The sequence below is a fragment of the Phocoena sinus genome, chromosome 8 (genome assembly GCF_008692025.1).
Source record: "Phocoena sinus isolate mPhoSin1 chromosome 8, mPhoSin1.pri, whole genome shotgun sequence".
Lineage (NCBI taxonomy): Eukaryota > Metazoa > Chordata > Mammalia > Artiodactyla > Phocoenidae > Phocoena > Phocoena sinus.
Window position 1 is genome coordinate 97503995 of NC_045770.1, and position 11406 is coordinate 97515400.

Here is an 11406-nt window from a genome sequence, read left to right on the forward strand (position 1 = left end):
AGGGGAAAGGAAAGGAACACTGACAGTAGCTACTGTCTATGTATGGCACTGCTACTCATTTTAACAGTGTCTCTTATTTGGTTGAACTGCATTTACTGACCCATGAGATAAGTAGCAGGCCCATTTTTACGGATGAAAAAAGGAAATAGCATTATCAACACTGTACCTGGCACTATTCAGTGCCTAGCTTAAGTTATCTCAATTAATTCTCACATTACATTCCAAGTTGGTTATCTCCATTTTAAAGATGGGAAAAAAGACTCAGAAATGTTAAGGTCACTCAGTGATATTACCAATTTTTAAGACCAAAGGTTGGAGCTGTCAAACTTACCCTCCCAAGCAATGCTTATAAACCCCAGTCAAGTCACATCATTCTTTCAAACCACAGGTTTCAAAACAATTTTAAGAACTCGAACATCCTAGAATCAACTCTCAATTATGGGAAGACTAATTCTGTAGGTTTTGTTCAAAATTTCTTGTTTTGGAATATAGCCAATATTTAATAATAACTATAAATGGGGTATAACCTTTAAAAAATTGTGAATCACTATGCTGTACACCTGAAACTTATATAATTTTGTGAATCAACTATACCCCAATAAAAAAATTAGCATAAAAAATTTTCTTGTTTCTATTTTACTTGCTCTTTGACCATTTCAGAATGCCACAGCACAGTGTGCAGGTAAATACAGGATTATATTAATAGCAACCAACTAGCAGAATCTGTGTAAGTTCCACTCAAAAAGCCTACATAGGAAGTTAATTCTTGTTTCAAACGTATAGTGAGGGGCTTCCCCGGTGGCGCAGTGGTTGAGAGTCCGCCTGCCGATGCAGGGGACACGGGTTCGTGGCTAGGCCCGTGAGCCATGGCCACTGAGCCTCCGTGTCCGGAGTCTGTGCTCCGCAACGGGAGAGGCCACAACAGTGAGAGGCCCACATACCGCAAAAAAAAAAAAAAAAAAAGTATAGTGAAATACTTGAACTTCCATGATACATTCTACTTTTAATTACCAAAAATAATCAAGAATCAAGGAATAATTCTGGACAAAAGAATGGTTCACGTTGTTTGAAAAAGAGGTATACAGGGACTTCCCTGGTGGCGCAGTGGTTAAGAATCCGCCTGCCAATGCAGGGGACACGGGTTCGATCCCTGATCCGGGAAGATCTCACATGCCGCGGAGCAACTACACCTGTGCGCCACAACTACTGAAGCCTGCACGCCACAATGAGAGAAGCCACCTCACCACAACAAGAAGCCCATGCAACTGCAACAGAGAGTAGCTCCCACTCGCCGCAACCAGAGAAAGCCTGCATGCAGCAACGAAAACCCAACGTAGCCAAAAAAAAAAAAGAAAAAAAGAAAGAAAGAGAGGTATATAAATCCTCCCTAACACTAAAATAAAATCCCATGTGCTAAGTACTGTGAGGCCTGTAATACAGTAAGTCCCCTACGTACGAACCTTCAAGTTGTGAACTTCCAAAGATGCAAACGTGCCCCTGTATGCCAGCTGTTGTACTCTACCACTGTACTCTTCAAGATGCTATACTGAAAGATTAAAAATGCTTTTTGTGTTTGTTTTTTATGCATTGTGTGAAAAGTATTATAAACCTATTACAGTACAGTACTGTATAGCCGATTGTGTTAGCTGGGTACCTAGGGTAACTTTGTTAGACTTACGACCAAACTGGACTTACGAATACGCTCTCAGAATGGAACTCGTTCGTATGTAGGGAATTTACTATACTTGTTTGGGACAAAAGGGTTAACCAAATAAAACTTTCAGTTCATCCCATGTCCCAAGGATTAATATTAAAGTCCCTTTATTACTTAGTGGGGAGGAGGAAAATGGGAGTTGGAGGCTAGGTCCAAAAAGCAAAGAGAAGAAAAGTAGACAATCAAGCAGCTCAAAATCAGTTATGAACCTCCAAAAATTAAGTAAAAGCTCACCTTAAGAAGAAAGCCTTGAGGGGCTTCCCTGGTGGCGCAGTAGTTGAGAATCCGCCTGCCAATGCAGGGGACACGGGTTCAATCCCTGGTCTGGGAAGATCCCACATGCCCGAAGCAACTAGGTCTATGTGCCACAACTACTGGGCCTGTGCACCAAAACTACTGAGCCCATGTGCTGCAACTACTGAAGCCCACGTGCCTAGAGCCCGTGCTCCCCAAGAGAAGCCCACACACCACAACGAAGAGTAGCCTCCGTTCGCCCCAACTAGAGAAAACCCACGTGCAGCAACAAAGACCCAACACAGCCAAAAGTAAATAAATAAATTTATAAAAAAGAAAAAGAAAAAAAAAAAAGAAAAAGAGAAGAAAGCCTTTCATGCATGAGAATACTCTGAATATACTGAAACAAACTGGGAGGCTTATGATAACCTTCAAAATGCTCTTACCCTCAAAGTATTCGTTATTAATTCTAAGCAGGCCATTAAACGCCAGGTTTATAAACTTTATACAATATGGAATACCTGGATATCATTCCACTCCTCTAACAAAAAATATATTAATTATACAGCAAAAGCTGTATAATACTCATACATTAATTATACAGCAAAAGCAGAAACTTGCCTATACCTTCTCTTTATGTGACACTTCTTCCGTACATAATCTGTATTTTGAAAATGACTAGAAATTATCATTAGATTAGAAATTAGAAATGATGCTGTTAACCGTAATCTGCGTTACTGTTACATACTTTTTTTTTTTTTTTTTTTTTTTTGCGGTACGCGGGCCTCTCACTGTTGTGGCCTATCCCGTTGCGGAGCACAGGCTCCGGACACGCAGGCTCAGCGGCCATGGCTCACGCGCCCAGCCGCTCTGCAGCATGTGGGATCTTCCCAGACCAGGGCACGAACCCGCGTCCCCTGCATCAGCAGGCAGACTCAACCACTGCGCCACCAGGGAAGCCCTGTTACATACTTTTAAGCACACTGATACGTTTGAATTTTTCCATAGATTTGAGCATGTCAGTGGACATCCCCCGGTAATTGGCAATCCACATGAAGAGCATGAATTCTAACCAATTCAAGAGCCTTTATGGAGCACCAAGAGAGGGCAAGATACCAAGATGAAAGAGTCATCCCTGACCTCAATAAGGAGAGAAATTCAACCACAAAAAGGAACGAAGTCCTGATACGTGCTACACGTGGACAAACCTTGAAAACACTAAGTTTTTCACTAAGTGAAATACGCCAGACACAAAAGGACAAATATGATTCCAATTACATGAAATATCCAGAATAGGCAAATTCACAGGGACAGACAGCAGACCAGAGGTTACCAGGGGCTAGGAGGAGGGAGCAATGGATGGTTATTACTTAATGGTTACAGAGTTTCTGTTTGGGGTGAAGAAAACTTCAATTTTCCAAACAGAGGAGTGGTGATGACTACACAACACTGTGAACATACTTAATGACACTGAATTGTACTCTTTTTTTTTTTTTTTATACTCTTAAAAATGGTTAAAATGGGGGAGTTCCTTGGTGGCCTCGTGGTTAGGATTCCAGGCTTTCACTGTCGTGGCCCGGGTTCAATCCCTGGTTGGGGGAACTGAGATCCTGCAAGCCGAGCAGCATGGCACAGCCAAACAAACAAACAAAAAAAAGGGTTAAAATGACCTTAACCTAAAACTATAAAACTCCTACAAGCTTAACAGAGTATAAGCTTCAGGGCACTGGACTAAGCAGTGGTTTCTTGGATAAGGCACCAAAAGCACAGGCACCAAAAGCAAAAACAGACAAATGAGACTCCATCAAACTTAAAATTCTGTACATCAAAGGACACGACGAGTGAAATGGCAAAGGACACAAAGAGTGAAATGGCATGGGAGAAACTATGTGTAAATCATATGTATCTATTAAGGGGTTAATATTCAGAATATTTAAAGTACCACAACTCACAAGAACAACAACAACAAAAATCTGATTTTTAAAAATGGGCAAAGGGGGCTTCCCTGGTGGTGCTAAGAATCCGCCTGCCAATGCAGGGGTCACAGGTTCGAGCCCTGGTCCAGGAAGATCCCACATGCCGCTAAGCAACTAAGCTCGTGCGCCACAACTACTGAGCCTGTGCTCTAGAGCCTGCGAGCCACAACTACTGAGCCCACGTGCCACAATTACTGAAGCCCATACACCTAGAGGCCATGCTCCGCAACAAGAGAAGCCACCGCAATGAGAAGCCCGCGCACTGCAACAAAGAGTAGCCCCCGCTCACCGCAACTAGAGAAAGCCGGCGCACAGCAACAAAGACCCAATGCAGCCCCCCCAAAAAAAAAAATTAAAAATGGGCAAAAGACTTCTATAGGCATTTCTGCAAAGCTGACATACAAATGGCCATCAAGCATATGAAAAAATGTTCAACATCATTAGTCAGAGAAATGCAGATCAAAACCACGAGAGATCACCTCACACCCATTAGGACCATTACTGTTAAAGAAGAAGAAAAGGGAATTCCATGGCGGTCCAGTGGTTAGGACTCCAAGCTTCCACTGCAGGGGGTATGGGTTTGATCCCTGGTTGGGGAACAAAGATCCTGCATGTCACGTGGCGCGGCCAAAAAAAAAACAGAAGAAGAAACAAACAAAACGAATGTTGGTGAGGATGCGGAGATATTAGAATCCTTGTGCACTGTTGGTGGTGTTGTGAAATAGTTGGGATCATTATGGAAAACAGTATGGAGGTTCCTCAAAAAATTAAAAATAGAACCACCATATGATCCATCAATTCACTTCTGAATATTATCCAAAAGAACTGAAAGAAGGGGGACTTCCTTGGTGGTCCAGCAGTTAAGACTCCACGCTCCCAACGCAGAGGGGCCCAGGTTCGATCCCTGGTCAGGGAACTAGATCCCACATGCATGCCGCAACTAAAGATCCGCACACTGCAACTAAGACTTGGAGCAGCCTAATTAAATAAATACTAAAAAAAAAGAAAAAAGAATTGAAAGAAGGGTCTCAAAGAGATATCTGCACACCCATATTCATAGCAGCACTAGTCACAATGGTCAAAAGGTACAAACAACTTGTGTTCATCAACAGATAAATGAATAAACAAAATGTGGTATATACATACAATAGAATATTATTCAGCCTTTGAAAGGAAAGAAATCCTGTCACATGCTACAACATGGATGAACCTTAAAGATACAGTAAGTGAAATGAGCCAGTCACAAAAAGCCAAATACTGTTGTGAATCCACTCATACCTGAAAGTAGTCAAATTCATAGAAGCAGTAAGTAGAATGGTAGTTACGAAAGGCTGGGGTGGGAGGAAGGAGAAAATGGGAGTTGTTTAATGGGTATAGAGTTTCAGATTTAGAAGATGAAAAGGTTCTGGAGATCTGTTTCCCATTAATATGAATGTACTTAATGCTACAAAACTGTACACTCAAAAATAATTAAGATGCTAAATTTTAGGTTATGTGTTTTTTACATTAAAAAATGTAAATATTAAAAAATGGTTAAAATAGAAAATTGTTATATATTTTACAATTTTTTTAAATTAATAATGCAATATACCAAAAACTGTTGAAGTGCATGGTATGTGAATTATATCTCAATAAAGCTGTTAAAAAAAAAAGGCAGAGGACACAGAGTTTCACCAAATCCAGTGAGCTTCACTCACTGGTTTACAGAAAACAGAGCAATTTGTTGGAAGTACCCAAAGCCTTGAGCAGAGGAGCCTATGCTCCTACCTCCTCCAACTTCTTCACCCTGGTCTCCAGGTGACAGCTCTTCTCTTTCCCTTTCCAAGGCACACCACCACCACCTTGTAACTTCCCAGTTCCTTATTACATCTGGCCTCACAGGAAAATTAAGTTAAAGAAGCTGCAGTGGCAGTCACAGGAGGGGGCATGGAATTCACGACTCACACTCCACGTTTAGCAGCAGAGCCCAAATATTAAAAAAAAAAAAAAGTCACACAGTAGACGTACAACAAACGTTAGGTCTCTGCCCTTCCTCTTCTCTTCTTCAAGCCCAGCATGTTTAAAACAGCAAATTCTCTGCTCCCATGCTGGGATATCCACTGGCCTAATTCATATGTGCTGGAGCTTAAACACAGGGCATCATTTAAAATGTGGTTGTCAATGCCCATCACCTACTACTAAACTTAAAAACATATCACAAAACTGTAACTAGGATAAGCGTATTTTGTTAAAATAATAAACATTTCTACAGCATATAAAAAGGATAATAAGATAAAGACCACAAATATTAACAATCACCTCTGAGCGGTGGGACTAAAGGTGACTTTCTCTTTTTTCTGGCTTATCTGCATTTTTAATAATGAATCTATTACTTCTGTAATAACAAAAATAACTGGAAATCTTCAGAAAAATAAATGATTCTGGCTCAAAATTTCACTACCTCTTATACTACAGACACTTTCACACATTACTGCACTGAAGCTGAATTGGCACCATGTGAAACAGACACGATTTCCTCCATTTTGCAGATGAGAATGAGCTGAGGCTCAAAACAGTGACTCGGTCAAAGTTTTAAAGCTAGTAACAGACCGAAGATTACAATTCAGGCCTTCAACTCCAGGCCTGGGGCCCTTTCCATTCCATTACATCTTAAAGGGCAATTTGCATTATTTTTCATGATATTGTATTAAAAAAAAAAAAAAAAAAACCCTATGTTGAAACTGTTTTAAGTGCACCTGCTACATAATCTTGGGCAAATAACCTCGGGAGCCTCAGTTTCCTCATCTGAAAACTGAAGTGGTTGGAAAAGATATTCTATCTCACCAGCTAATCTAGCCTCACCAGCTAATGGATTTTAAGTCTAGATACCATCTGAGGAGAAAATAACCCCGTGGGCAAAAATGAATGGTTGGAGAGAAGTTGAGGCCTATGCTCTGGGCCAAGGGCCATTCTTAATGGAAACAGGTGGTGGACAGTCAAGACGAAAGAACCGCTGGGGAAACCATAAACTTCCAGGTTAAAACAACAGCTGAAAGTTCCTGCTTCGCTTTCCTAACAGCAACGCTTCAATCCTGGCTAACTCATGATTAGAAACCACATACTGTAAGTAAAGCTAGAAGAATATAAAAACACGGGGGGAGGGGAGGGACCTGTAGCAATAGTTTATGCACGCTATGGTAACTGGATGATTTTCCAAGTGGACTCATTAATGTTAAAACAGAAAAAACCCTTGGTGGTTCTCAGAGACGACTCTTCCTCAGCAAGAATTTAAGGAGAAACTGAAAACTGCGTACCACTCTGAGACATGCCACACTTGTGGAAAAGAGCCAAGCCAACACTTGTGGAAAAAGTGAAAGAATGAAATTAAAACCTCTTCGATCTACAGAGAATCAAAGAAAGCGAAGAGACCTTTCTTAAGGGTGAAGTTCCTGTAAACGATTCATCGGGTACCTGTTACCTCTTACACTGCAGACATTATAAAGCACTCCACACTATCGGACACTATTATACAGCCTTCTCCCTCGAAGGTAATAAAACTGCAGCATTAACTTTGCTGGCGAGAAAGATTCCATTTTGCTAAAGCAGGCTCCGACCAAAATCGCACCACCTTCCCCTCAACTATGGGGATGAGCCTAAACCAAGGAGAAGCTACTTAGAGCCAGTGCAACCGTCTTAGAGAATTAAAACAACATCCTGCTCCGAGGACCACAACCAAGACACCAGCGGCTTTAAATTCAAAACCAGGTCCTTAGCGAAAAAAGCTCCTCACCGTGCTCTCCGCGCTCCCGGGTGCGAGAATCCAGCCCCGCTACTAGGCCATAACCGGTGAGCACCTGACGTGGGGGGGAGGGCGAGCCAAGGCCCTAGCGGATGTGAGACGAGGAAAGGGGGGCTCTCGAAGCTCCTGAGGAGAAGCGCAGCCCTCCAGAGGCGGGGGTCCTGGGGACCCCCCCCAAGGGTAAGCACCAAGAACACGTGGGGCGACAGGAGCAGGGAAGGGGTGTCCGGAGCAGGCAGCCTGTGTCTGGCACGGCGGCCGGAAAAAGGAGGACGGAGCTATCCCTGGGCAGAGAACGGAGCCCTCAGAGCCCGGAGAATGAAGGTAAAGGGCGCGGAGAGAGGAGCAAGGCCACGAGGAGGGCGGGTCTCCCTGGGCGCGGGGGGACGCGCCAGGCCGGCGCGGCGGGACGCGGGTATGAGATCGCTGACCTGCCTCCGAGGCGCGGGGAACCAGGAACGGGCGCGCCCAGAGGGCCCTGTGACCCGCGGCCGCCCGGACCGGACCCGCCCCGCGGCGCCTCCCTCCTGCCCCTTTCGCTCCCTCCCTCCCACCCGCGGCCCGTTATCCCGCGGCCGCCGCACTCACCAGCGGCTGCACCTGAGCCCGCCGCTGCCTCAGCTGCTGCCTGCGCCTTCGCAGCCGCCGCCGCCGCCTCCTCACTGCTGAGGCCGAGTCCCGGGGGAGCCTCCGCGTCCCGCCGCCGCCGCCGCCGCCGCCGCTGCCGCCCGAGCAGAACACCCCAAAATGGCGGCACTTCCGGCACCTACCACCGGCGGGGAGGTCCGATGACGAGGGGGAGGGCGGCTTGAGGGAACGTACCACCGTGGTGCGGCCGGCAGCGCCGATCCTAGCGGAGCAATGCTCAGGGGCGGGTCGAGCGCCCGGCGCTGCAGCGCCCCCTCGGGCTGGGGAGTGGAGAAGCAGCTCCGCAGGAGCCCTCGGGGCCTCGGGCGGAACCCTCAGCTCAAGGAGCGGCAAGGGCACATCTCTTTGTCTCGGAGCTCTGCTGGAGGAAGACCCCCGGCCTGAGACCCTGAAGTTCTCGGCTCTCCACAGGAGTTCTGGATGAACTAGTGGGCAAGGATCTCTACTTGGCACTGCATATGCGCATAATAAAATATTAGATGAATGAATGAGTGAATGGGATGGTGCTTGGCCAGCGCTGGGCACATGACACACCCTCCTTTCTACCCCAGCAGATAAGCAACAGGATCCAGGCCTTCCTTCTCTGCTGAGATGTGGAATGTGTGTGTATTGCAAGCTTTCAGAGTTAGGGGAATGCTTTCTAGCAGCATGATCAGCTGTGTGAACTCACAACCTTGCAAAAATCCTTGCAGCGCCCGGAAGCTCATAAGGGTTCTGTTAAGAGACTGATGTTCCAGCCCTAACCTGCTTCTCCCCCGACTAAAAAAAAAAAAAAAAATTCAATAACCCAGGTTAGGTCCCTGAAGACCTCCTTCAGAGTGACCCAGGAATCCCAGGATCTAGGTGGATGCAAACAGTACAGTAGTTCGTTCGTTCGTTTAAAAGGTCATTTATTCCACAAGTTCTACCCCTTGTGGGACAGTAAAAAGCAGATAAAGAAAGGAAACTTACTTCAGGGACCTTTTGGCCCCAAACATGCAAATAACTCATGGGTTTGCAAATTTCTCTGTAACATCTGGCTTCCCAGATTATACCCAACCTTACCACAAAACAATAAGTGGACTCCCAAGCAGAAGCCTCAAAGGCTTTCCCATGTGTTGGAAGCATCTCTTTCCCCCGTGGGGGGAAAAAAACACTAACCACAGTGTTTCTGGTACCATATAAATCTGAACAATTAGCCCCTAAATTGTACACTATCATATTCCTTAGTTGTACGGTGTAGTTTATCATTTTATATACATTTGTAATATTGATATATGATCTTGTTCTTGTTAATAGTTTTATGTGTAATTTACTGAAAACATCTTACATTTATAGACCATTATAGCTTATAGAATGTTGTCACATACATTACCACAATTAATTTTATATTTGCCTCCCAGCTGCTGTAGATGGTAGAAACCTTTTTTTTTTTTTTTGCCGTACGCGGGCCTCTTCAGTTGCGGAGCACAGGCTCCAGACGCGCAGGCTCAGCGACCATGGCCCACGGGCCCAGCCGCTCCACGGCATGTGGGATCTTCCCGGACCGGGGCACGATCCCGTGTCCCCTGCATCGGCAGGCGAACTCTCAACCACTGCGCCACCAGGGAAGCCCTGGTAGAAACCTTCAAAGCAGAGAATCTGTCCCGTTCTTTTTTGTGCCATAGAATCATCCAGATATCCATGTGGTTCACCTCCTCACCTCCTTCAGGTCTTGACTTAAATGTCACCTTCTCAGTTGGGCCTTCCCTGACCACCCTATTTAAAGTTACACACACATACACCTGTGTTTCCAGTCCCTCTTTGTCACTTTGTTTCTATCCAAAGCACTTATCACCATCTAACATAGTATATTTTGTACTTCATATTTTACATATTTTATTTGTAGTCTTCTCACACCAGAAGGTAAACTCTATGGGGATAGGGATCTTGTCTGTTTTATATCCTCCGGGCCTAAAATAATACCATGTAGGTGCTCAATAAATACTGGGGGTTTTTTGAATTTGATTTCCATATATTATGAAATGATTACCACAATAAGTTTAATGAACATCCATTATCTCATACAGATACTTTTTTTCCTTGTGATGAGAATCTCAAGATCTACTCTGTTAACAACTTTCAAATATATCATAAAGCTATGTTAACTATTGTCATCATGTTGTACATTACATCCCTAGTATTTATCTTATAACAATAAGTTTGTACCTTTTGACTACCTTCATCCAACTCCCCAGTTCATCAATAAATATTGTTGAATTAATGAATAGACATATCTTGGTGCTGAGTATGAAAAAAGAGAATGAATTGTTTAGCATCCAGAAACTTCCTGCAACCTACCATGAGCTAAATGAGAGCAGGGACCACACCTGTCTTCTTATCCTCTTGTCTCTCCAATGCTTTTCACAGTGTCCAGCTCAACAGATATTTCTCAAAGGGCGACCAGTAACCTTCCCGATTTTACCTGCCCCTTGACTTAGGGCCACTCCTTGCAGGGCGCTAGTGTCATTCTTGCATCTAGTTACCAAGGAAGGCCAGAGTCCGTTACCCCAGAGTCAGGTGGAAGAACAACTACATGAAGAACACAGATTCTTCTAACTTCAAAGGGCTTCCCAATATAGACAAAACACTAAACAGTCCAAATACAAAAAAGCCTGATGTGAGATATAAACGAGTATGAAAAGCTTCCTGCTTCATTTTTTGCCTTCCAAATTGATTAAGATTTGTTTTTAAAAATGTTAACAAGGGTTCAGAGAAGCAAGCCTTTTCCAAGTGCTGGTGGGAGTAAAATTCAGATAGTCTGTTTGGAGGAATTTGAAAGTTTACATATCTTTCTAGGAGCTTTTCTTAAGAAAATAATCAGGATAAGAGCCGAGATGTACTAGTACTTCCCTGGTGGTCCAGTGGTTAAGACTTGGACGCTCCCAATGCAGGGGCATGGGTTCCAACCCTGATCAGGGAACTAAGATCCCACACACCACACCATGCAGCAAAAAAAAAAAAAAAAGCAGAGATGTACTGATGTATTATGGATCATAACATTGTTGGAATAGCATAAAATCTGATAAAAAAGTATA

The 11406-nt window shown here is 44.1% G+C and overlaps 1 protein-coding gene across 18 annotated transcripts in view; it reads right to left on the reverse strand.

Annotated features, from left to right (window-relative positions):
* The window catches only part of CELF1 (CUGBP Elav-like family member 1), a 71887-nt gene extending 63221 nt beyond the window's left edge, over positions 1 to 8666 (reverse strand). For 3 of the 18 annotated variants that reach the window (XM_032639248.1, XM_032639245.1, XM_032639242.1), the window contains exon 1: positions 8291 to 8470. The gene's annotated coding sequence lies outside the window, so the exon portion shown is untranslated. Of the gene's footprint in view, positions 1 to 8133; positions 8184 to 8290 lie in introns of those variants that run through there. The other 15 variants (XM_032639227.1, XM_032639231.1, XM_032639228.1 and 12 more) reach the window with 13 other exon arrangements.
* Positions 8667 to 11406: the final 2740 nt, after the last annotated feature.